The sequence below is a fragment of the Arachis ipaensis genome, chromosome B5 (genome assembly GCF_059453495.1).
Source record: "Arachis ipaensis isolate K30076 ecotype BB chromosome B5, ASM5945349v1, whole genome shotgun sequence".
Taxonomy (NCBI): domain Eukaryota; kingdom Viridiplantae; phylum Streptophyta; class Magnoliopsida; order Fabales; family Fabaceae; genus Arachis; species Arachis ipaensis.
In genome coordinates, this window is record NC_142440.1 from 77476520 (window position 1) to 77501970 (window position 25451).

Consider the following 25451-nt stretch of genomic DNA (forward strand, 5'->3'; position numbering starts at 1 on the left):
ATATGCTTGGTCCCTGATTATACCACACATCCTCATAGATCCAAGTAGAGGGTGGATTATATGTCACCATATCCAATCACCAAAACCCAGATTCTACTCAAGTGTGAGAAGGGATTTCTAGCATGGTTTCATGTTTCCTTTTCCAAGGTTCCCATGAAACCCATTTTGCATTCAACCTCTTTCCCAAGATGATTGAACACTAACATTAAAATGAAATTCCATCTAGCAAATCAAAGAGAAGATGAAGAGAAGAAAAAATTCACTATCATTAATCCATCAAGTACAACAGAGCTCCCTCTCTCAATGAAAGGGAATTTAGCTACTCATAGCTTGAGAGAAAAGTACAAGAAATTTGAAGAAGATGATGTGAAAATTAAATCTAACTATACTTCAACAAAAATACTACTCAACAACCCCTTTTCAGTACTTTCAGGGGTTATTTATACTACTCCTAGCACTAGAATTAAGAAAATACAAAAGAGAAAAGTAAAATTACAGCAGGAGGGAAAGAGAACTCCAAAAACGTGCCTTTCCTGGTGCTTGATTGGCATGCCACGCCTAGCCACTATGTTTGGCTTGGCGCGCCACGCCTAGTCCCTCAAGTGGCACGCCCCATGCATCCATCTCTCTGGCGTGCCACGCCTTCGAGCTCAAGTGGCACGCCCAGGGTCTTTTTCATCCTTGGTTAGCCTGGCGGGCCACGCCTTCGAACCCAAGTGGCACTTCCAGGCGTTTTTAAAGCTTGGTTAGCCTGGCGTGCCACACCTTCGAGCCCAAGTGGCACGCCCAGGCTCTTCCTTCTTGTTTTTCTTCCTTGGACAATTGAACTAGCGTGGCATGCCGAAGGTCTAGCGTGCCACACCTATTGTGGTTGCCTCATCTTCCTATCTGGATTTTACTACCGGTGTGCCACGCTCAGCATTTGGCGTGCCACGCCCATGAAGACCCTTCTTCACATCTCTGGAAAACATAACTGGCATGCCACGCGCAGCGTGTGGCGTGCCACGCCAATAATGCATGCTTCTTTGCTCCAGTAGCTGGCGTGCCACGCCCAGCATTCAAGTGGCACGCCTAGTCTTCTTCTCCTTGGTTGCTCAATTTGGCATGCCATGCCTTCGACATCAAGTGGCACACCCAAGTTGGTGGTGAATGCTGGCATGCCACACCTTCGACCTCAAGTGGCACGTCCAACATTGGTGTTTGGTTTTCTTTAGCATTGGCGTCCCACGCCTGGAACCAAAGTGGCACGCCCAAGTAAGGATGATTGCTGGCGTGCCACGCCTTTGATACCAGGTGGCATGCCTAGTGTTTGGCCCTTCTCTTCCTCCTCTGGAGAATTGAACTGGCGTGTCACGCCTGGATGTTCAAGTGGCACGCCCATATTGGTGTGTCTTCTTCAAGCTTGGCGTGCCACGCCTGGGTCTTCAAGTGGCACGCCCAAGTTTCGATACCATGTGGCACACCCAAGTGGTTGTGTCTTCTTCAAGCTTGGCATGCCACGCCTTTGATACTAAGTGGCACGCCCAAGTGATGGGCTAGAGCTGGCGTGCCACGCCTTCGATACCAAGTGGCATGCCCAAGTGGTTGTCCTCTTCTGGATTGATGAACTGCCATGCCACGCCCAATGGTTCAAGTGGCACGCCCATGGTTTATGGTGGACTTGGCGTGCCACGCCTCTATTGTGGCCTTCAACATTGCTCTCTGGAAAATGATACTGGCGTGCCACGTCCAGCAGGTGGCGTGCCACGCCTTTGTTAAAGCTTTGATAACCTTCTCTGGAAAATGCAACTGTTGTACCACACCCAGCTCCTGGCATGCCACACCCACATACTTTCATGGCGTTTGTTTCAAGTGGCACGCCAGTTTCACCCACAAATTCTCTTGGTGGTGCCATTGGAGTGAGAAAAGAGGTTTGAAAGGTTGAAGAAGAGTGCAAAGAGAGTAAGCAAACTTCAACACCAAACTTAGGACTTGATTGTCCCAATCAAGAAAAGGAAAAGAATGGTAAAGAAAATGAAAACAAAAGAGGAGGGAAAGTGTGAAAGTTCTTTTCATGTATGAAGTTGGGGTTCGAAGTGTGAAGAAAGGTGGGAAAGTGAGTGGCTTTTATAGGGGTGAGAAGTGTAGTCTGGAGGGTGGGAAGTGAAAGCAATTCAATGTTTTCCCACTTGGGAAATGGCGCCTAACGTGGGAAGAGGCGCCAATCCTTATCCTTTTTGGCTTCTTGCATGTGTTGAGTTCCAAAGTGCAAGTACACTTTGACTCCTTGCTTGATGAGCCATCAATCATGTGGGCCCCTTCCTCTCTCCTGAAAATAGAATCCGAAAACCCTATTAGTGAAAAAAAATTCATCACATTCCCTCTATCAACATCTCTTTGTGTTTTTGAGAATTTGTGACACTGTCAAAATCAATGGAATCCACCCTAACATATACAAGCTTCTTTTATTCCCATTTTCACTGAGAGACAAAGCCACACATTGGTTAGAAATATTCCCTAAAGAGAGCATCACCAGCTGGGATGATTTAGTTAGCAAATTTCTAGCCAAATTTTATCCACCCCAAAGAGTTATCAAGTTAAAAACTGATGTGCAAACCTTCAGACAGCAAGAAGCAGAATCATTGTATGAAGCTTGGGAGAGGTACAAAGCTCTAATCAGAATGTGTCCAGAAGGAATGTTCCGTGAATGGGTAGAGTTGCAGAATTTCTATGAAGGCTTATCCTTACCTTCAAGGAAAGCTTTGGATTATTCCTCAGGAGGATCTTTGTAAATGATAAAAACTGCTCAAGAGGCACATGATCTCATAGACTTGGTGGCCAACAATGAGTACTTCTACACCTCTGAAAGGCAAGTAGCTCCAAAGAAAGGTGTATTTGAGCTTGAAGGAGTTGATACCATACTAGCTCAGAACTCAGAACAAACTCATGCACCAGCAGCTTCAATAGCAAATTGAATCAATGTCAAAGAAAATGGATGGATTGCAACTTGCAGCAGTGAGCACACTAAGCAACCATCAGTGGTTTGGGTACAGCAGGAGGAAAATTATGAAGAGCAGCAGCAAGAGCAAGTGCAGTACATGCACAATCAAGGTCCTAGACCAAATGACTTCCATGGAGACACTTACAACTCATCCTGGAGAAATCACCCCAATCTGAAATGGGGAGAGAACCAAAACCAGCAGCCTTGGCAAAGAAACTCAAACTAGAACAATTCCAGAAACACAAACCATCAAAACACTAACCAAAACTAATACAGAAAACCACAAAATAATCAACCTCAACCTAACTACTATCCACCCAACAACCTATCCACTAACCAAAATAACTATCATCCACCCTCAATATCCCATAATCAACCACAACCACCCCAAGAATCTCAGAGGATCTCCAACTTGGAGATGATTATGGAAAAGATGATCAAGCACCAAGAATTGGCCAACAAAAATCATGAGGCTTCACTACGGAATCTAGAGAGGTAAATTGGTCAATTATCAAAGCAAACAGTAGCTAAAAGGGCACCCAATGCATTACCAAGTGACACTATTCCCAACCCCAAGGAAGAATGCAAAGCCATCCAATTAAGGAGTGGAAGAACATTGGTGAATGACAAAGAAACTAACAAGAGGCCAGTTGAGAATGATGAGGCTAGCAGCAAGGAAGAAGTGACACTCAAAAACAAGCAAGACCAAGAGAAGCTCAAGGAAAAAGAGGAACAACCACAAGCTTCAAAGAACAAGGAGAAAGAGGAACAACCACAAGCTTCAAAGAAGGAAAAGCAAATCATGGAGGAGCAATCACAAGAACAGAGGAAAATGGTGAAGGCTCACACCCCTTCTCTACCATATCCTCAAAGATTTCAGAAGGAGATCAATGATCAACAGTTTCCCAAATTCCTATAAGTTTTTAAGAAGCTAGAGATCAACATTCCACTTGCTGAAGCTCTAGAACAAATGCCTCTATATGCAAAATTTCTCAAAGAGCTCATCAATAAGAAAAGGAGCTGGAATGAGAAGGAGACAATGATCTTAACCCAGGAATGTAGTACAGTGATTCAGGAAGGCCTCCCACCAAAACTCAAAGACCCTGGGAGCTTCTACTTGCCTCTGTCTATGATGAGAAGGCTATCTATAAAAGAAGTGAAGCTTACGCAGATGTCATTGGGGCTAGTGGATAAATCTCTAGTAATTCCCAAGGGGGTGATTGAAAATCTTTTGGTCAGAGTAGGGAAATTCATATTCCCAGCAGACTTTGTAATCCTGGACTTAGGTGAAGAGGGAATGACTCTATTATATTGGGAAGACCTTTTATGGCCACAGCGATGGCCATTATTGATGTTGAACAAAGAGAAATGACTCTGAGGGCAAATGATGAGAAGATCACTCTGAATGTCTTCTGGGAAATACAGCACACTGTTGAAGAGAAAAGCTGCATGAGGGTTGAAGAAGAAGATGTACATTGGAAAGAAAAATCCAAGGAGACACTCCTCAGCTCACCTGTGAAGCAGGAGATGGACATTGGAAAAGAAAAAGAGGAAAAGGAACATGTGAAGGCTGAGAAGAGAAAGAAGGAAGAGATTGAAGATTTGATAATTGGGAAGGAAGTCCCTGACATAAAACCTGATGTAAAGACAGAAGAGCCACTAAAAAAAGGAAAGAAGAGCAAGAAAAAGGTTCCAAAAGGGTGGAAGAACAAAAGGATACCAACTGAAGGATTCTCAAAAGGGGACAGAGTAAGATTGATATACCAGCAGTTGGAGACAGATCCATAAACTGATGATTACTATATTGTCAATAAGATATTCTCATTGGAGCATATGGAGATTGATCATCAGCGCACAAGAAGAAGGTTCACAGTGAGAGGAGACAAACTGAGGCACCACAATCATCAGCCACCCTAACAAGGGACCAATGTCAAGTTAGTGACAATAAAAGAGCACTCCATGGGAGGCAGCCCATGATTTAATATTCTTGCTTTTGTTTTAATTTCAATAATTGATGGTTCTTCTAGCATAAATTTGAGCTCTCATGAGTAAATTTGATAACTGCACACATCATTTTTGAAGCATATGCTTGATTTCAAAGTTTGGTGTGCCTAAAGGAACTCTAAAATAGCTTTTGATGCATAATTGATCATAGAACAATTTTGGGATATATACTCATTTATTTTGTTTAAGTATATAGCCAAATCTTAAGTTTGGAGTCTATGTATGGTATGAATTACAAGAAAATCGTTTTTACTCAAAGGCTCAAATTCATGAATAGAAAAACCATACATTGCATCATTTTATGAGTTTATGGTAGCATGGTAGCAAATAAAATGTTTCTTATAATGAATATACCAACTATGACAGATATTCATTGGGTTTTATATGGATCATTTAGAAGAAAACAAGTTTGGTGTTCACCAAAATTTTGTTCAATTTCTAAGGGAAATGGTTTCTTATTCATAAATGAGGAACACATAGCAACATTTTCTTTTTATATATATATTACACCACCACCATATGAAATTTAAAGTTTGAGCTCACTATTGTCTAGATTCACGTGGATAGGAATGAAGGAGATTGGGAAAAAGACAAAAGAATGCATGCATATTTGGTTGTTGGTGCACGAATTGTGAATCACACTTTTCACAACGCGTACCACTAACCAGCAAGTGCACTGGGTCGTCCAAGTAATACCTTACGTGAGTAAGGGTCAAATCCCACGGAGATTGTTGGTTTGAAGCAATCTATGGTTATCTTGTAAATCTTAGTCAGGAAGTCAATTATGTTTATCAATTGAATTGTGAATAACTGAGAGAGCATAAATTAAAGGTTACTTGTTATGCAGTAATGGAGAATATGTTGGAGTTTTGGAGATGCTTTATCTTCTGAATCTCTGCTTTCCTCTATCTTCTGATTCACGCACGCACGTCCTCCTATGACAAGCTGTGTGTTGGTGGATCACCGTTGTCAATGGCTACCTTCCATCCTTCCAGTGAAAACTACGCTCACGCGCTCTGTCACAGCACGGCTAATCACCGGTTGGTTCTCGATTCGGTTGGAATAGGATTTACTATCCTTTTGCGTCTGTCACTAACGCCCAGCCTTCAGGAGTTTGAAGCTCGTCACAGTCATTCAATCCTTGAATCCTACTCGGAATACCATAGACAAGGTTTAGACTTTCCGGATTCTCATGAATGCCGCCATCAGTTCTAGCTTATACCACGGAGATTCTGATTAAGGAATCTAAGAGATACTCATTCAATCGGATATAGAACGGAGGTGGTTGTCAGACACACGTTCATGTTTTGAGAAAGGTGATGAATGTCACGGATCATCACCTTCATCACAGTTAAGCGCGAATGAACATCTTAGATAGGAACAAGCGTGTTTGAATGGAAAACAGAAATACTTGCATTAATTCATTGAGACACAGCAGAGCTCCTCACCCCCAACAATGGGGTTTAGAGACTCATGCCGTCAGAGAATACAAAGTTTAGATCTAAAATGTCATGAGATACAAAATAAGTCTCTAAAAGTTGTTTAAATACTAAACTAGTAGCCTAGGGTTACAAAATATGAGTAGACTGTGATGGATGATGCAGAGATCCACTTCTGGGCCCCACTTGGTGTGTGCTGGGGCCCACTAGGTGTGTGCTGGGGCTGAGACTTAAGCAATCCACCTGAAGAGGCCATTTGTGGAGTTGAACGCCAGTTTTTGTGCCAGTTTGGGCGTTCAACTCCAGTTTTTGATCCTTTTCTGGCGCTGGACGCCGAAATTGGGCAGAGGACTGGCGTTGAACGCTAGTTTACGTCGTTTATTCTTGTGCAAAGTATGAACTATTATATATTGCTGGAAAGCCCTGGATGTCTACTTTCCAACGCAATTGGAAGCACGCCATTTCGAGTTCTGTAGCTCCAGAAAATCCATTTTGAGTGCAGGGAGGTCAGAATCCAACAGCATCAGCAGTCCTTTTTCAGCCTGAATCAGATTTTTGCTTAGCACCTTCAATTTCAGCCAGAAAAATACCTGAAATTACAGAAAAACACACAACTCATAGTAAAGTCCAGAAATATGAATTTTTCCTAAAAACTAATAAAAATAGACTAAAAACTAACTAAAACATACTCAAAACTATATGAAATTATCCCCAAAAAGCGTATAAAATATCCGCTCATCACAACACCAAACTTAAACTGTTGCTTGTCCTCAAGCAACTAGACAAATAAAATAGAAGACTAATAGGTTGAGAAGCAATAATATCTCAGAGTTTTTGATTGAAGCTCAGATCCTAATTAGATGAGCGGGACTAGTAGCCTTTTGCTTCTGAACAGTTTTGGCATCTCACTTTATCCATTGAAGCTCAGAGTGATTGGCATCTATAGGAACTTAGAATTCAGATAGTGTTATTGATTCCCCTATTTCAGTGTGATGATTCTTGAACACAGCTATTTTATGAATCTTGGCCGTGGCCCTAAGCACTTTGTTTTCCAGTATTACCACCGGATACATAAATGCCACAGACACATAATTGGGTGAACCTTTTAGATTGTGACTCAGCTTTGCTAAAGTCCCCAATTAGAGGTGTCCAGAGTTCTTAAGTACACTCTTCTTTTTGCCTTGGACCCTGACTTTAACTGCTCAGTCTCAAGTTTTCACTTGACACCTTCACGCCACAAGCACATGGGTAGGGACAGCTTGGTTTAGCCGCTTAGACCAGGATTTTATTCCTTTAGGCCCTCCTATCCACTGATGCTCAAATCCTTGGGATCCTTTTTATTTGCCCTTGCCTTTTGGTTTTAAGGGTTATTGGCTTTTTGCTCTTGCCTCTTGGTTTTAAGAGCTTTTGGCTTTTTCTGCTTGCTTTTTCTTTTTCTTTCTATATTTTTTTTTCGCCTATTTTAATATGCATATATATATTTTTTTTTCTGCAAGCTTTGTTCTTTGCTGCTTTTTCTTGCTTCAAGAATCATTTTTATGATTTTTCAGATTATCAATAACATGTCTCATGTTCATCATTCTTTCAAAAGCCAACATATTTAACAGTCTTAAACAACAAATTCAAAAGACATATGCACTGTTCAAGCATTCATTCAGAAGACAGAAAGCGTTGCCACCACATGTTACTAATTAGAATTTTTCTTATTAAAAACTCAAAATTTTATTGCCTCTTATTCAAAAGATCTACTATTTTATTCATGTTTGCTGATGATGAGAAAAATAGACTATAACTTAATTGGGGATAAAATCAAATTAGACACTAATTACTACTAATGATCATGTAATGAAGACACAAACATAGATAAGCACTTAACATAGAGAAAACGAAAAACAGAGAAAGTAAGAACAAGGAACGAGTCCACCTTAGTGATGATGGCATTTCCTTCTTGAGGCACCAATGATGTTCTTGAGCTCTTTTATGTCTCTTCCTTGCCTTTGTGGCTTGATTCCTAGTGATTTTTGGTATTTCTATCCTCAGTTGCTTCCAATAATTATGTGGAGGGAAGTGCATCCCCTGAAGTATCTCTTGATTTGCAGCCACATGTTCTACCACTGAGCTATAGATCCTTCACATAATTGTTTTACCACACCAAACTTAAAATGTTGCTCGCCCTCGAGCAAAAGAAGAGGGAATAGATGAAAAAGAAGATGTGGAAAGAAAAAAAACTAGGATTATGAGGAGGGAAGGTGGGGATCCTGTGGGGTCCACAGATCTTGAAATTATCCTGTGAGGTCCACAGATCTTGAGGTGTCAAGGCATTTACATCCCTGCACCAATTTGGGCATGCAAAATGCCCTTGCACACAACTCTGGGCGTTCAGCACCAGGTTGGTGCCCATTTTGGGCGTTCAACGCCCATTTACTAGCCATTTCTGGCGTTGAACGCCAGAACCATGCTTGGTCTGGGCGTTCAGCGCCAGGATGTTGCCCATTTTGGGCGTTCAGCGCCAGAACCATGCTCTGTTCTGGCGTTGAACGCCAGACAGGTGCTTCCTCCAGGGTGTGATTTTTCTTCTGCTGTTTTTTATTCCGTTTTCAATTTTTAATATTTGTTTTGTGACTCCACATGATCATGAACCTAACAAAACATGAAAAACCATGAAAGTAAATAAAAATTGGGTTGCCTCCCAACAAGCGCTTCTTTAATGTCCTTAGCTGGACCTTGCTGAGCATTTAATCTAGCTTCAGCCTTGAGCATTCTTGCTCAATGTTGTCTTCTAGATAATGCTTGATTCTCTGTCCATTGACAATGAACTTCTTATCAGAATCAATATCTTGAAGCTCCACATAACCATATGGTGATACACTTGTAATCACGTATGGTCCCCTCCACCGGGATTTCAGTTTCCCGGGGAATAGCCTGAGTCTAGAGTTAAACAACAGAACCTTCTGTCCTGGTTCAAAGATTCTAGATGACAGCTTTCTGTCATGCCACTTTTTTTATTTTTCTTTATATAGCTTGGCATTTTCGAAAGCTGTGAATCTGAACTCCTCTAGCTCATTTAGCTGGAGCAATCTTTTTTCTCCTGCTAATTTGGCATCAAAGTTTAAGAATCTGGTTGCCCAGTAGGCCTTATGTTCCAGTTCCACGGGCAGGTGACATGCCTTACCATACACCAGTTGGTATGGAGAGGTCCCTATAGGGGTCTTGAATGCTGTTCTGTAAGCCCACAGAGCATCATCCAAGCTCCTTGCCCAATCCTTTCTACGGGTATTTACTGTCCGTTCCAGGATTCTCTTTAATTCTCTATTAGAGACTTCAGCCTGCCCATTGGTTTGTGGATGATATGGAGTGGCCACCTTGTGGCGAATTCCATACCGAACCATGGCAGAGTAAAGCTGTTTATTGCAGAAGTGAGTGCCCCCATCACTGATTAGTACTCTAGGGACACCAAACCTTCTAAAAATATGTTTCTGGAGGAACTTCAGCACTGTTTTAGTATCATTGGTGGGTGTGGCAATAGCCTCAACCCATTTTGATACATAGTCAACTGCCACCAGAATATAAGTGTTTGAGTATGATGGTGGGAAAGGTCCCATGAAGTCAATTCCCCATACGTCAAACAACTCAATTTCCAAGATTCCTTGTTGAGGCATGGCGTAACCATGAGGCAGATTACCAGCTCTTTGGCAACTGTCACAATTACGTACAAACTCTCAGGAATCTTTATAGAGTGTGGGCCAATAGAAGCCACATTGGAGGACCTTGGTGGCTGTTCGCTCACCTCTGAAATGGCCTCCATATTGAGATCCATGGCAATGCCATAGGATTCTCTGTGCTTCCTCTCTGGGGACACACCTACGGATAATTCCGTCTGCACATCTCTTAAAGAGATAGGGCTCATTCCACAAGTAGTACTTTGCATCAGTAACTAATTTTTTCTTTTGTATTCGATTGTACTCCTTGGGTATGAACCTTGCAGCTTTATAGTTTGCAATATCGGCAAACCATGGTGCTTCCTGAATGGCAAATAGATGCTCATCAGGGAACGTCTCAGAGATCTCAAGAAAGGGGAGGGACGTCCCTTCCACTGGCTCTATCCGGGACAGATGATTAGCTACTTGGTTCTCTGTCCCCTTTCTGTCTCTTATTTCTATATCAAACTCTTGCAGAAGCAATACCCATCTGATGAGCCTGGGTTTTGAATCTTGCTTTGTGAGTAGATACTTAAGAGCAGCATGGTCAGTGTACACAATCACCTTTGATCCTACTAAGTAGGATCTGAACTTGTCAATGGCGTAAACCACTGCAAGTAATTCCTTTTCTGTGGTTGTGTAATTTTTCTGTGCATCATTTAAAACACGACTAGCATAATAAATGACATGCAGAAGCTTGTCATGCCTCTGTCCCAACACTGCACCAATGGCATGATCACTGGCATCACACATTAGCTCAAATGGTAATGTCCAGTCTGGTACAGAAATAACTGGTGCTGTGACCAGCTTAGCTTTCAGTGTTTCAAACGCCTGCAGGCATGCTGTGTCAAACACAAATGGCGTGTCAGCAGCTAGCAGATTGCTTAGAGGTTTTGCGATTTTTGAAAAATCCTTTATAAACCTCCTATAGAATCCTGCATGTCCTAGAAAGCTTCTGATTGCCTTAACATTGGCAGGTGGTGGTAATTTTTCAATTACCTCTATTTTCGCTTGATCCACCTCTATTCCCTTGTTTGAGATTTTATGCCCAAGAACAATTCCTTCAGTCACCATGAAGTGACACTTTTCCCAGTTTAAAACTAGGTTGGTTTCTTGGCATCTTCTCAAAACAAGTTTCAGATGATCAAGACAGGAGCTGAATGAGTCTCCATATACTGAGAAGTCATCCATGAAGACTTCCAGAAATTTTTCCACCATGTCAGAGAAAATAGAGAGCATGCATCTCTGGAAGGTTGCAGGCGCATTACATAGCCCAAATGGCATCCTTCTATAAGCAAACACTCCGGATGGACATGTGAATGCTGTTTTTTCTTGATCCTGGGGATCTACTACAATCTGGTTATAGCCTGAGTAGCCATCCAAAAAGCAGTAATAATCATGACCTGCTAGTCTCTCTAGCATCTGGTCTATGAATGGTAAAGGAAAATGATCCTTTCTGGTGGCTGTATTGAGCCTTCTGTAGTCAATACACATGCGCCACCCTGTAACTGTTCTTGTAGGAACCAGTTCATTTTTTTCATTATGAATCACTGTCATGCCTCCCTTTTTTGGGACGACTTGAACAGGGCTCACCCAGGGGCTATCAGAAATGGGATAAATAATCCCAGCCTCTAGTAATTTGGTGACCTCTTTCTGCACCACTTCCTTCATGGCTGGATTTAGCCGCCTCTGTGGTTGAACCACTGGTTTGGCATTGTCCTCCAATAGGATTTTGTGCATGCATCTAGCTGGGCTTATGCCCTTAAGGTCACCTATGGACCACCCAAGAGCTGTCTTGTGTGTCCTTAGCACTTGAATAAGTGCTTCCTCTTCCTGTGAATTTAAAGCAGAGCTTATGATTACTGGAAAAGTGTCACCTTCTCCCAGAAATGCATATTTCAAGGATGGTGGTAGTGGCTTGAGCTCGGGTTTAGGAGGTTTTTCCTCTTTCAGAAGAAAGTTCAGAGGCTCTTTCATGTCCTCTGAATCCTCCAAATCAGGCTGAACATCTTTAAAGATGTCTTCCAACTCTGATTCGAGACTCTCAGCCATGTTGATCTCTTCTACCAAAGAGTCAATGAGATCAACTTTCATGCAGTCTGTTGATGTGTCTGGATGCTGCATGGCTTTGACAGCGTTCAACTTAAACTCATCATCATTGACTCTCAGGGTTATTTCCCCCTGTTGGACATCAATGAGGGATCGTCCAGTTGCTAGGAAGGGTCTTCCTAGAATGAGAGTAGCACTCTTGTGCTCCTCCATTTCCAGCACAACAAAGTCAGTGGGAAAGGCGAATGGCCCAACTCTGACAATCATGTCCTCAATCACGCCTGATGGGTATTTAGTGGAACCATCAGCAAGTTGGAGACATATCCGGGTTGGTTTAACTTCTTCAATTAAGCCAAGCTTCCTGATAGTGGATGCAGGTATCAGGTTGATGCTTGCCCCAAGATCGCACAAAGCTGTCTTGGTGAAATCACCTTCTAATATGCATGGTATCAGAAAACTCCCAGGGTCTTTAAGCTTTTCAGGAAAGCTTTTCAGAATGACTGCACTGCATTCTTCAGTGAGGAGAACTCTTTCTGTTTCTCTCCACTCCTTTTTATGACTCAAGATCTCTTTCATGAACTTGGCATAAGAAGGTATTTGCTCAAGTGCCTCTGCAAATGGAATCTTTATTTCAAGAGTCCTTAGATAATCTGCAAAGCGAGCAAATTGCTTATCCTGCTCCTCTTTCCGGAGTTTTTGAGGATAAGGTATCTTGGCTTTATATTCCTCAACCTTAGTGGTTAAAGAAGCCTTTTTAGAGGGGTTGTTATCAGCACTTGTGTGTATCTGATCCCTCACTGGCAATTGAGCGCCAGAGTCAGAGGCTGGAGTGACGTCAGACGCCAGCTTACTGTCTGTTCCTGGCGCCTGAACGCCAGAAATGTGCCCATTTTGGGCGTTCAACGCTGGAATCTGCCCCATTTGGGCGTTCAACGCCAGATCCTTGCCCATTTCTGGCGTTGAACGCCAATCCTGCCTTGTTTCTGGCGCTGAACGCCAGTTTTGGGCATGGTCTGGGCGTTCAGCGCCAGCCTTCCACCCCTTTTCTGGCGTTTTAGTGCCAGAACTATTTTTCCCTGGGCTCTTACTGTCCTCAGGTGAATCTTTGGTGGGTTGCTCATTTCTTGAATTTTTGATCCCTTGAGGTGGGGTATTTAATGTTTTCCCACTTCTTAATTGAACTGCTTGGCATTCTTCTGCTATTTGCCTTGATAGCTGCTGCTTTGTCTGCTTAAACTGTTCGTCCATCTATATATTAGCTATCCTTGTCTCTTGTAGCCTGTCCTTGAATTCAGCTAGCTGGTTTGTTAGAAAATCCAATTGCTGATTGAATTCAGCAGCTTGTTTTACAGTACTGAATTCAGCAGTTACTGTTTTAACCTCTTCATTCATGGAAGGGTTGCTACTTAGGTACAGATGCTGATTCCTGGCAACTGTATCAATGAGCTCTTGAGCCTCTTCAATTGTCTTTCTCATATGGATAGATCCACCAGCTGAGTAATCTAGAGACATCTGAGCTCCTTCTGCAAGCCCATAGTAGAAGATGTCTAACTGAACCCACTCTGAAAACATTTCAGAGGGGCATTTTCGTAGCATCTCTCTGTATCTCTCCCAGGCATCATAAAGAGATTCATTATCTCCTTGTTTAAAGCCTTGGATGTCCAGCCTTAGCTGTGTCATCCTTTTTGGAGGGAAATATTGATTCAGGAATTTTTCTGTCAACTGTTTCCATGTCCTTATGCTGGCCTTAGGTTGGTTATTCAACCACCTCTTAGCTTGATCTTTTACAGCAAATGGAAACAGTAATAGTCTGTAGACATCCTGATCTATTTCTTTATCATGTACTGTGTCAGCAATCTGTAGAAACTGTGCCAGAAACTCTGTAGGTTCTTCCTGTGGAAGACCGGAATATTGGCAACTTTGCTGCACCATGATAATGAGCTGAGGATTCAACTCAAAGCTACTAACTCCAATGGAGGGTATGCATATGCTACTCCCATATGAAGCAGTAGAGGGGTTAGAATATGACCCCAGAGTCCTCCTGGACTGTTCATTTCCACTTATGTCCATGATAGATATATGGATATAACTTGGACTGATTTATCTTTTTATTTATTTTATTTTATAAGAAGTAAATACTTAAATAAAATAAAATAACTAAAAAGAATTTGAATTTTAAAATAAATTTTTTTTTAAAAAAATAAAAATTAATTAGTTAATAAAAAAGAAATTTTTGAAAAAGAGGGAAGATATTTTTGAAAATTAGAGAGAGAGAGAGTTAGATAGGTGGTTTTGAAAAAGTTAAGAAACAAACAAAAAGTTAGTTGGTTAGTTGAAACAAATTTTGAAAAGATAAGAAGTTAGGAAGTTAGAAGAGATATTTTGAAAAGATATTTTTGAATTTAGTGAGGAGAGAGAAAAACAATAAGGTAGTACAAGATTTAAAATTTTTAGATCTAATGCTCCTTGTTTTTGAAAATTTTGGAGGGAAAACACCAAGGAACACCAAACTTAGAAATTTTAAGATCAAGACACAAGGAAAACTCAACAACACTTTGAAGACTCACAAGAACACAAGAACATGAAGAAAGAACACCAAACTTAAAATTTTCAGAAAACCAAGCCAAAATTTTCGAAAACCAAAGGGAAATCAAAAAGAAAACACCAAACTTAAAGTTTGGCACAAAATTTAATAGAGAAAATATTATTTATGAAAAAGAAGGTTTTGAAAAGAATATAAAAGACTCTAACCCAATTATCAAGAACACAGATTAACGCTCTAGCCAAATGAGTTAGGGAACTTTCGAAAATTTTAGGAAAGATTATTTTTGAAAACACCAAACTTAAGATTTGGCACAGGATTTAATAGAAAAATTATTTTTGCAAAAGGTTTTAAAAATATGATAGCCAATTATCATGAACATAAACACCACGTTCTAAATAACTGAGCTATAAGTTTAAAGTATTTTAGCAAGGGATAAATAATAAAAGACTCTAAACCAAAAAAAAAAGAAAAATTTTTCCTAATCTAAGCAACAAGATAAACCGTTAGTTGTCCAAACACGAACAATCCCCGGCAACGGCGCCAAAAACTTGGTGCACGAATTGTGAATCACACTTTTCACAACGCGTACCACTAACCAGCAAGTGCACTGGGTCGTCCAAGTAATACCTTACGTGAGTAAGGGTCGAATCCCACGGAGATTGTTGGTTTGAAGCAATCTATGGTTATCTTGTAAATCTTAGTCAGGAAGTCAATTATGTTTATCAGTTGAATTGTGAATAACTGAGAGAGCATAAATTAAAGGTTACTTGTTATGCAGTAATGGAGAATATGTTGGAGTTTTGGAGATGCTTTATCTTCTGAATCTCTGCTTTCCTCTGTCTTCTGATTCACGCACGCACGTCCTCCTATGGCAAGCTGTGTGTTGGTGGATCACCGTTGTCAATGGCTACCTTCCATCCTTCCAGTGAAAACTATGCTCACGCGCTCTGTCACAGCACGGCTAATCACCGGTTGGTTCTCGATTCGGTTGGAATAGGATTTACTATCCTTTTGTGTCTATCACTAACGCCCAGCCTTCAGGAGTTTGAAGCTCGTCACAGTCATTCAATCCTTGAATCCTACTCGGAATACCACAGACAAGGTTTAGACTTTCCGGATTCTCATGAATGCCGCCATCAGTTCTAGCTTATACCACGGAGATTCTGATTAAGGAATCTAAGAGATACTCATTCAATCGGATATAGAACGGAGGTGGTTGTCAGGCACACGTTCATGTTTTGAGGAAGGTGATGAATGTCACGGATCATCACCTTCATCACAGTTAAGCGCGAATGAACATCTTAGATAGGAACAAGCGTGTTTGAATGGAAAACAGAAATACTTGCATTAATTCATTGAGACACAGCAGAGCTCCTCACCCCCAACAATGGGGTTTAGAGACTCATGCCATCAGAGAATACAAAGTTTAGATCTAAAATGTCATGAGATACAAAATAAGTCTCTAAAAGTTGTTGAAATACTAAACTAGTAGCCTAGGGTTACAAAATATGAGTAGACTGTGATGGATGATGCAGAGATCCACTTCTGGGGCCCACTTGGTGTGTGCTGGGGCCCACTAGGTGTGTGCTGGGGCTGAGACTTAAGCAATCCACCTGCAGAGGCCATTTGTGGAGTTGAACGCCAGTTTTTGTGCCAGTTTGGGCGTTCAACTAGTTTTTGATCCTTTTCTGGCGCTGGACGCCGGAATTGGGCAGAGGACTGGCGTTGAACGCTAGTTTACGTCGTCTATTCTTGTGCAAAGTATGGACTATTATATATTGCTGGAAAGCTCTGGATGTCTACTTTCCAACGCAATTGGAAGTACGCCATTTCGAGTTCTGTAGCTCCAGAAAATTTACTTTGAGTGCAGGGAGGTCAGAATCCAACAGCATCAGCAGTCCTTTTTCAGCCTGAATCAGATTTTTGCTCAGCTCCTTCAATTTCAGCCAGAAAAATACCTGAAATTACAGAAAAACACACAACTCATAGTAAAGTCTAGAAATATAAATTTTTCCTAAAAACTAATAAAAATAGACTAAAAACTAACTAAAACATACTCAAAACTATATGAAATTATCCCCAAAAAGCGTATAAAATATCCGCTCATCAGTTGTCATAAAAGGAGGAAAGCAAGTCACATGTGCATGCATGGGGAAGCACAACGCTGCAGGAACCAGCACCTAGAAGGCCGAACCATGTGCCCAATGGAAGAGCAATCCTTGTCTTCAACCATCTCCACATGCAGGCCATCTATTTCATGGATCTTCAACAATAATTTGCTCAATCCTCACCCTTCATTACCACATAACCGAACCTATGCCTCCCTCCAACAATGCCTTCCTTTCTATAAAATGGCAGTAGCACTTCTCAAGCTCACATATCGTTGCTTTCTTCATACATTCATCCCAAACATGTTGCATCATCCTTCTCTCACCCAACGACATCACACAACACCTTACCTCCCATTCCTTCCATCTTAAACCATACCTAAACCAAATTTCATCCTTTATTCTCCCTTCTTTCCTTCATAATTCATGGCTTCATCAAGTTCTAGAATAAGGAAAGGAAAGGAACCAGCTGTAGCCATCCACCAACCTATGATACCAAGAGATTTAAGTCTCAATTTCATGAATCAAGGTATTATACGCTAATGGAATCAAAGAAAGTCATTCCAGAGATGGGATTCAGACTGAAAGATGGAGAATATCCCATCATGAGAAGAATAACCGTAGAGAGGAGATGAGAACTTCTATGTGAACCTCTCACAGACATAAGTGCAACCATGATAAGAAAATTCTATGCAAATGCTGTGAGGTCAAGCAAGACCAGCCCTCCCTACAAGAGCTATGTTAGGGGGGTTGAGGTAGATTTTAGCCCATCATCCATCATGAGAGTCTTGCAGATAAGAGTGATAACCTATGAAGAACCCAGCTTTGATGACAAAATGTAGGGTGATAATGATCCCGATGAGATACTAAGTGGTTTATGCCCTGAAGGCAAAGACTGGGAAAGGGACTCAGAAGGAAATCCAAGTTGCTTGAAGAGAATGGATCTCATACCTGAAGCCAAAGGTTAGTACGAGCTAGTGAGAAGATCTATACTCCCCACTGCAAATACATCTGAGGTCACAATACAGAGAGAAATTCTGACATATTGCATACTTAGGGGTGGAGAAATCAATATCCCACAGCTCATCGCAGATAGCATTCAAGAGATGGCTGAGAATACTGGCAAATCAAGCATGCTTGGCCACCCAAGTACCATTCTGAGGCTGAGAATACTCTTTGAGGATGCAGATACATATCGGGTAACAGGAGGCAGAGAAATCACCAAGCAAAAAATGGATGGTGTCCCTGAACCTGAAGAGGATAGAAGAGCTCAAGGAAGAAGGAGGAGAGCACAAGTGGAGGGGGAACAAGCTTCTGGTTCAATGGACTTAAGCCAAATGCAAAGAACCATTGAAGAAATGTCTTAACAATACATGAGAGCACAGGAGCAACAACAGGAGCAATACTTTAGGCAACAAGAGCAGTACTAGAAAGCCCAAGAGCAACAAGAGCATTGGCAGCAAGAAATGATGGAGATGCAAGAAAATTTCCAGCTCAAGATGTTGGATCAACAGAGAGAGTTTCAAGCAAGAATTCTTGAGGGGCAAAGGGAACAATCAGCAAAATTTCAAGAATCATTTAATAGATTGTCCCTACGACAGGCCAAGTATGGGGAGTACACCCAAAATCTCTACCAATGGAGAACATATATCATACAAATAGAGAGCATAGAAACTTGGACAGAATAGAGTCTGATATAGAAACTCAAGCAAAGTTGGACTATGTGGTCCATAGCGTGCCAGTATTGAACCAATAAATCAAGCCATTTGAGCAATGCCAAGAATTGGTAGACTGGTGGATGAAATTGTGATTACACCTTGATTATGTAAAATTCATTGCTCTTTCTTTCCCTGGTAATGGCGCCAAAAACATGATGCCAATACCATGGTTCACAACTTCGCACAACTAACCAGCAAGTGCACTGGGTCGTCCAAGTAATACCTTACGTGAGTAAGGGTCGAATCCCACGGAGATTGTTGGTATGAAGAAAGCTATAGTCACCTTGTAAATCTCAGTCAGGCAGATATAAAATAGTAATGGGGTTTTCGAAAATAACTAATAGAATAAGGATAGAAATACTTATGTAAATCATTGGTGATAATTTCAGATAAGCGTATGGAGATGCATTCGTTCCTCTGAACCTCCGCTTTCCTGCTGTCTTCATCCAATCAATCTTACTCCTTTCTATGGCTAGCTTTATGTAAGGATGTCACCGATGTCAATGGCTACTTTCGATCTCTCTCGGGAAAATGATCCAAATGCTCTGTCACAGCACGGCTAATCGTCTGGAGGCATCACCTTTGTCGTTGGTTGCATCCTATTCCTCCTTGTGAAAATGGTCCGATGCGCTGTCACTGCATGGCTAATCATCTGGAGGTTCTCGATCATACTGGAATAGGATTTACTATCCTTTTGCGTCTGTCACTAGGCCCAGCAATCGCGAGTTTGAAGCTCGTCACAGTCATTCAATCCCAGAATCCCACTCGAAATACCACAGACAAGGTTTAGACTTTCCGGATTCTCATGAATGCCGCCATCAATCTAGCTTATACCACGAAGATCCCAATATCTCGGACTCGGTCCCCTGTATTAGTAATCTAAGAGATATTCGTTCAATCGGAGGTAGAACGGGAGTGGTTGTCAGGCACGCGTTCATAGGGAATGATAATGATTGTCACGTTTATCACATTCAGGTTGAAGTACGAATGAATATCTTAGAAGTGGAATAAGTTGAATTGAATAGAAAATAGTAGTACTTTGCATTAATCTTTGAGGAACAGCAGAGCTCCACACCTTAATCTATGGAGTGTAGAAGCTCTACCGTTAAAAATACATAAGTGAAAGGTCCAGGCATGACCGAATGGCCAGCCCCTCTGATCTAAGAACCAGGCGTCCAAAGGTGTCTAATACAATAGTAAAAGGTCCTATTTATAATAAACTAGCTACTAGGGTTTATAGAAGTAAGTAATTGATGCATAAATCCACTTCCGGGGCCCACTTGGTGTGTGCTTGGGCTGAGCTTGAGTGTTACACGTGTAGAGGTCATTCCTGGAGTTGAACGCCAGTTTTGGTGCCAGTTTGGGTGTTGAACTCCACTTTCCAACTTGTTTCTGGCGCTGGACGCCAGAATTGGGCAGAGAGCTGGCGTTGAACGCCAGTTCGCGTCATCTAAACTTGGGCAAAGTATAAACTATTATACATTTCTGGAAAGCCCTGGATGTCTACTTTCCAACGCAATTGGAAGCGCGCTATTTCGAGTTCGGTAGTTCTAGAAAATCCACTTTGAGTGCAGGGAGGTCAGAATCCAACAGCATCAGCAGTCCTTCTTCAACCTCTGAATCTGATTTTTGTTCAAGTCCCTCAATTTCAGCCAGAAAATACCTGAAATCACAGAAAAATACACAAACTCATAGTAAAGTCCAGAAATGTGAATTTAACATAAAAACTAATGAAAACATCCCTAAAAGTAACTAGATTCTACTAAAAACATACTAAAAACAATGCCAAAAAGCGTATAAATTATCCGCTCATCACAACACCAAACATAAATTGTTGCTTGTCCCCAAGCAACTGAAAATCAAATAGGATAAAAAGAAGAGAATATACTATAAATTGCAAACTATCAATGAAACATAGCTCCAATCAAATGAGCGGGACTTATAGCTTTTTGCCTCTTGAATAGTTTTGGCATCTCACTTTATCCATTGAGGTTCAGAATGATTGGCATCTATAGGAACTCAGAGTTCAGATAGTGTTATTGATTCTCCTAGTTCAGTATGATGATTCTTGAACACAGCTTCTTTATGAGTCTTGGCCGTGGCCCTAAGCACTTTGTTTTCCAGTATTACCACCGGATACATAAATGCCACAGACACATAATTGGGTGAACCTTTTCAGATTGTGACTCAGCTTTGCTAAAGTCCCCAATTAGAGGTGTCCAGGGTTCTTAAGCACACTCTTCTTTTGCTTTGGACCTTGACTTTAACCGCTCAGTCTCATGTTTTCACTTGACACCTACACGCCACAAGCACATGGTTAGGGACAGCTTGGTTTAGCCGCTTAGGCCAAGATTTTATTCCTTTAGGCCCTCCTATCCACTGATGCTCAAAGCCTTGGGATCCTTTTTATTTGCCCTTGCCTTTTGGTTTTAAGGGTTATTGGGTTTTTGCTCTTGCCTTTTGGTTTTAAGAGCTTTTGGCTTTTTCTGCTTGCTTTTTCTCTTTCTTTCAATTTTTTTTTCGCCTATTTTTTTTTTCTACAAGCTTTGTTCTTTGCTGCTTTTTCTTGCTTCAAGAATCATTTTTATGATTTTTCAGATTATCAAATAACATGTTTCCTAGTCATCATTCTTTCAAGAGCCAACATATTTAACATTCTTAAACAACAACTTCAAAAGACATATGCACTGTTCAAGCATTCATTCAGAAAACAAGAAGCATTGTCACCACATCAATATAATTAAGCTAAGTTCAAGGATAAATTCAAAACTCATGTACTTCTTGTTCTTTTGAATTAAAACATTTTTCATTTAAGATAGGTGATGGATTCATAGGACATTCATAACTTTAAGACAAAGTTACTAACTACTAATGATCATGTAATGAAGACACAAACATAGATAAGCACTTAACATAGAGAAAACAAAAAACAGAGAAAGTAAGAACAAGGAATGAGTCCACCTTAGTGATGGTGGCATTTCCTTCTTGAGGAACCAATGATGTCCTTGAGCTCTTCTATGTCTCTTCCTTGTCTTTGTTGCTTCTCCCTCATTTCTTTTTGATCTTTTCTTATTTCATGAAGGATGATGGAGTGCTCTTGATGTTCCACCCTTAGTTGTCCCATGTTGGAGCTTAATTCTCCTAGGGAAGTGTTGATTTGCTCCCAAAAATTCTGTGGAGGAAAGTGCATCCCTTGAGGTATCTCAGGGGTTTCTTGATGATGAGCTTCTTCATGTCACTATTGAGATCCATGAATGTGCTCTCTTGTTTGCTCCATCCTTTTCTTAGTGATGGGCTTGTGAGATGAATCTTTCCATCTCCCATGGCTCAGAGGTAGAAGCAATTGTCTTTCCTTTCCTCTTCTTGAGGTTTCTCTGGCCTTAGGTGCCATTAATGGTAATGGAAAAACAAAAAGTTTATGCTTTTATCACACCAAATTTAGCATGTTGCTCGCCCTCGAGCAAAAGAAGAAAGAATAGAAGAAGAAGAAGAAGAAGAGATGGAGGAGATGGAGGGATGTGTGTATTCGGCCATATGGGTGGGATTTGGTGGGAAAGAGATGTTGAATTTTGAAGGTAGGGGGGTGTATGGATGTGAGTGGTAAATGGAAAACAGAAGGGATGATCATGAATGGAGAGAGAGGGGGTGAGAAGAAGTGACTGGAGGTAGGTGGGGATCCTGTGGGGTCCACAGATCCTAAGGTGATCCTGTGGGGTCCATAGATCCTGAGGTATTCAAGGATTTACAACCTTGCACCAAATTAGGCATGCAAAATGCCCTTGCACACAACTCTGGGCGTTCAGCGCCAGATTGGTGCTTGTTCTGGGTGTTGAACGCCCATTTGTAGCCTATTTCTGGCGTTGAACGCCAGAACCATGCTTGTTCTGGGCGTTCAGCGCCAGCTCTTCTCCAGGGTGCATTTCTGGCGTTTAAACACCCAGATGCTGCCCATTCTGTCGTTCAGCGCCAGAACCATGCTCTGTTCTGGCGTTGAACGCCCAAAACATGCTTCTTACTAGCGTTTAAACGCCAGTAAGGTCTTCCTCCAGGGTGTGATTTTTCTTCTGCTGTTTTTGATTCCGTTTTCAATTTTTATATTTATTTTGTGACTCCACATGATCATGAACCTATAAAGACATATAACCAATAAACATATAATTAGATAAAAATTGGGTTGCCTCCCAACAAGCGCTTCTTTAATGTCAATAGCTTGACAGTGGGCTCTCATGGAGCCTCACAGATGTGCAGAGCATTGTTGAAACTCCCCAACACCAAACTTAGAGTTTGGATATGGGAGTTCAACACCAAACTTAGAGTTTGGTTGTGGCCTCCCAACACCAAACTTAGAGTTTGGCTGCGGGGGCTTTGGTTGACTCTGCTTTGAGAGAAGCTTTTTCTGCTTCCTCTTCATGGATGCAGAGAGAGATCCTTGAGTTGTAAACACAAGGTTGTCCTTATTTAATTGAAGGATCAATTCCCCTCTGTCCACATCAATCACAACTCTTGCTGTGGCTAGGAAAGGTCTTCCTAGGATGATGGATTCATCCTCTTCCTTTCCAGTATCCAGGACTATGAAATCAGCAGGGATGTAAAGGCCTTCAACCTTTACTAACACGTCCTCTACTTGTCCATAAGCCTGTTTTCTTGAATTATCTGCCATCTCTAATGAGATTTTCGCAGCTTGCACCCCATAGATTCCCAGTTTCTCTATTACAGAGAGGGGCATGAGGTTTATCCCTAAACCAAGGTCACACAGAGCCTTAAAGATCATGGTGCCTATGGTACAAGGTATTATGAACTTTCCAGGATCCTGTCTCTTCTGAGGCAATGTCAATTGATCCAGATCACTTAGTTCATTGGTGAACAAGGGAGGTTCATCTTCCCAAGTCTCAATACCAAACAATTTGGCATTCAGCTTTATGATTGCACCAAGAAACTTGGCAGTTTGCTCTTCAGTAACATCCTCATTCTCTTCAGAAGAGAAATACTCATCAGAGCTCATGAATGGCTTAAGGAGGTTCAATGGAATCTCTATGGTCTCTAGATGAGTCTCAGATTCCTTTGGTTCCTCAGAGAGAAACTCCTTATTGATCACTGGGCGTCCCAGGAGGTCTTCCTCCTTGGGATTCACGTCCTCCTCTCCCTCATTGGGTTCGGCCATTTTGGTTATGTCAATGGCCTTACACTCTCCTTTTGGATTCTCTTCTGTATTGCTTGGGAGAGTGCTAGGAGGGATTTCAGTGATCCTTTTACTCAGCTGGCCCACTTGAGCTTCCAAATTTCTAATGGAAGACCTTGTTTCATTCATGAAACTCACAGTGGCCTTAGATAGATCAGAGACTAAATTTACTAAGCTAGATGGATTCTGCTCAGAATTCTCTGTCTGTTGCTGAGTGGATGATGGAAAAGGTCTATTATTGTTAAACCTGCTTCTTCCACCATTATTAAAGCCTTGTTGAGGCTTTTGATCCTTCCATGAGAAATTTGGATGATTCCTCCATGATGGATTATAGGTGTTTCCATAAGGTTCATCTAAGTAATTCACCTCTGCTATTGCAGGGTTTTCAGGATCATAAGCTTCTTCTTCATAAGAAGCCTCTTGAGTACTGTTGGATGCAGCTTGCACTCCATTCAGACTCTGAAAAATCATATTGACTTGCTGAGTCAATATTTTATTCTGAGCCAATATGGCATTCAGAGTATCAACTTCAAGAACTCCCTTCTTCATAGGTGTCCCATTATTCACATGATTCCTTTCAGAAGTGTACATGAACTGGTTATTTGCAACCATGTCAATGAGTTCTTGTGCTTCTGCAGGTGTTTTCTTTAGGTGAATGGATCCACCTGCAGAAGTATCCAATGACATCTTTGATAACTCAGACAGACCATCATAGAATATATCCAGGATGGTCCATTCTGAAAGCATGTCAGAAGGACATTTTTTGGTCAAATGTTTGTATCTTTCCCAAGCTTCATAGAGGGATTCACCTTCTTTCTGTCTGAAGGTTTGAACATCCACTCTAAGCTTGCTCAGCTTTTGAGGAGGAAAGAACTTGGCTAAGAAAGCCGTGACCAGCTTATCCCAAGAGTTCAGGCTATCTCTGGGTTGAGAATCCAACCACACTCTAGCTCTATCTCTTACAGCAAAAGGGAAAAGCATGAGGCTGTAGACTTCAGGATCTACTCCATTAGTCTTAACAGTATCACATATCAGCAAGAATTCAGTTAAGAACTGAAAAGTATCTTCAGATGGAAGTCCATGAAACTTGCAGTTCTGCTGCATCAGAGAAACTAGCTGAGGTTTCAACTCAAAATTGTTTGCTCCAATAGCAGGAATGGAGATGCTTCTTCCATGTAATTTGGAATTAGGTCCAGTAAAGTCACCAAGCATTCTCCTTGCATTATTGTTGTTGGGTTCGGCTGCCATCTCCTTTACTTGTTCGAAATTTTCAATAAGGTTGTCTCTGGATTGTTGTAATTTAGCTTCTCTTAGTTTTCTCTTCAGAGTCCTTTCAGGTTCTGGATCAGCTTCAACAAGAATGCCTTTTTCTTTGTCCCTGCTCATAAGAAAGAGAAGAGAAAAAGAAAAGAAGAGGAATCATCTATGTCACAGTAAAGAGGTTCATTATTGTTAGTAGAAGAAGAAAAGAAATAGGGGTGAAGAAGAATGAAGAATCCAAACACAAGGGTAAGCATAGGAGCCGTGATGTGAGATGAAGAGAAGTGTTAGTAGATGAATAAATAAATAGAAGGGGATGAGAGGAGGAGAGAATTTTCGAAAATAATTTTTGAAAAAGAGTTAGTGATTTTCGAAAATGGTTTTTGAAAAAGGTTAGTATTTTTTTTCGAAAATTCAAATAGAAAATAAAATAATTAGTTAATTAAAAAGAAATTTTTGAAAAAGAGAGAA

General features: G+C 41.2%; 1 non-coding gene across 1 annotated transcript; it reads left to right on the forward strand.

The window, feature by feature from the left end:
* Positions 1 to 24461: 24461 nt before the first annotated feature.
* LOC148564686 (small nucleolar RNA R71) lies at positions 24462 to 24569 on the forward strand. The gene has a single exon (XR_015885600.1). It is a non-coding gene; the product is annotated as a small nucleolar RNA R71 (small nucleolar RNA).
* Positions 24570 to 25451: the final 882 nt, after the last annotated feature.